This window comes from Gopherus flavomarginatus, chromosome 7 (assembly GCF_025201925.1).
Source record: "Gopherus flavomarginatus isolate rGopFla2 chromosome 7, rGopFla2.mat.asm, whole genome shotgun sequence".
In the NCBI taxonomy this organism is placed as follows: domain Eukaryota; kingdom Metazoa; phylum Chordata; order Testudines; family Testudinidae; genus Gopherus; species Gopherus flavomarginatus.
In genome coordinates, this window is record NC_066623.1 from 64,683,956 (window position 1) to 64,686,270 (window position 2,315).

The following is a 2,315-nucleotide window of genomic DNA, read 5'->3' on the forward strand; positions in this document are numbered from 1 at the left end:
TGAACTGATGGTTTACTCTATCATTAGATTCACCAAGTCAGTAACAAAACAGCTTCTGTAACACCACACTGGTTAACAAGAAGCCAAGCAAAAACCCCTTTAAACAGTCCAGCCCCTGATACTCATCTAGACCGCCAAGTATAGCGTAGTGTGAAGGGTTATTGAAAACGAGATTCACTATATGTGAGCTTCACCAATCCCAAAGGACCAGACACTTATCCCCAGGTCAATGAGAGTTTTGGATTTTACCCAATAATCATGCTGATACCAATCCTTTAGTAACTAAAGCTAAAGGTATAAGGATAAAAGGAAAGAAGAAACAGTTGGAAATGGTTAAATCAATATACATACAAATATGTGTAAAGTCCTCAGATCAGTTTCATAGTAAAGATGGTGAGGCTGCTGATTTGTAAAAGTCTTTCTGGAATCAGTAAAAGCAGCAAAGAGTCCTGTGGCACCTGATAGACTAACACTTTGTCGGATGCATGGACGAAGTGGGTCATGCATCCGACGCTGCATCCAATGAAGTGAGTATTTACCCACAAAAGTTCATGCTCCAATACATCTATTAGTTTATAAAGTGCTACAGGACTCTGCTCTTTTACAGATCCAGACTAACACGGCTACCCCTCTGATACTTTCTGGAATCAGTTCCAGGGGTATAGTCTATTAGACAGTCCAGGTCTAGAGTCTGTTTGAGTCTTTCCATGCATTTTCCAGGTTATTCCAAATAATTATTTGGAAGATCTCTGTCTTACAGCTTATACTTTCTCTGTTCAAAGTTTAAGCAGACTAGCAATGGATGCCAGGATCAGGCTTGGGGGTGGGGTTCCTTTATAGCTCCTTAGCTAACTAACAAGTCTCTTGTCAGAGTCAGACCTTTCCCTGAGGACGAATAGGCAGTGCAGATTGTCTGCTTCGAAGCTAATCTTCTATTTCCTATGCATACACAGGTAAACTAGTTGCATTCATTCACATAAGGCAATTAGCAGGTACTTTATCATAGCTGTTAATAGTTAAGCTGAAGACAATGTAGATACTGCAGGAAACTAATAATATTAGCTTACATCTTTGATCTTAAGGTTAACTGAACCATCCACATGTATAATATAAGGCAATTAGCTGGTTACCTTGTTAAACTTCTAACAAGATATAGCTAAACACAGACAAATACACTTAGCATCTATCCTGGATTTATGACTGCTGGTCTAGTACATCTCTCTGAAATCCACATACAAGCAGACTGTCTCAATTACATTTCAGTGTCTCTTGTTAAGTTGTTAGGGTCATAACTAGGTTTGCCCAGGGCCGCCAGGGGGGCAAGTGGGGCAATTTGCCCCAGGCCCTGCAGGGTCCCCCATGAGAATATAGTATTCTATAGTATTGCAACTTTTTTTTATGGAAGGAGCCCCCGAAATTGCTTTGCCCCAGGCCCCCTGAATCCTCTGGGCAGCCCTGTGTTTGCCAGTTTGTCAGTGTCACAAGCCTTTCTCTGCTTTAACCACTCAAGAAAGAAGAGGTCACACCTTTCTGCTTAGTTTCCTTCTGTCCTAGTTTCTTTTATTCCACCTGAGCAGCCATGTGACAAGCTGGGACCTGTTAACCAAGACTGGTAAGAACATTTCTGTCAAAACTGCTTCTCAATGGAAAACTGGGTTTTTGATTAAATGACACTTTCTATGGAAGTGTCTGCTTTCTGAAGGAAATTTTGACTCTCTTCATTAGAAGAAAAAAACAACCCCACTCCCCAACCCTTGGACCACTTTTTTTTATTTTTTATCTTTATTTTTTTTGGTTTTTGGAGTTGGAAGGAGAGTGGAACATTTTCAGATCACCTCTACTATTAACCCTTTACCGACTGTAATGTCCTTATCATGTCACAGACATCTCCTTCTCCCTGCCCTCCATCACTTTTCAGGGTCCTAAACAAAATCTGACTTTTTAGATGTTGTCCTGGACAAACTCCTAGTTAGGCAAATTATGCAATTTTTCTTCCTTTCCAAATTCCTCACTCCACTCCTATTCTATGTAGATTTTTATACTGCACTCATCACTGAGTGCCTTCCAACAATGCATTAAGAAATATGACTAACTTTTATCATGTACTTGTTCTCTCATTCTCTCCCGTAGGAGAGAAGTGTGTGCAGAGGAGTGGAGCTGGCTAGAAAATGAATTTTCTATCTTGTTGAAAATTTTAATGACTTTTGAAATTTTGGGACAAAAAAGACAAATTTTAGAATTTTTTAATGAGATGGAGATTCCAGGAAAACTTCATTTCAGAAACATTGAAATGTTCCATTTCAATTCATTTGATC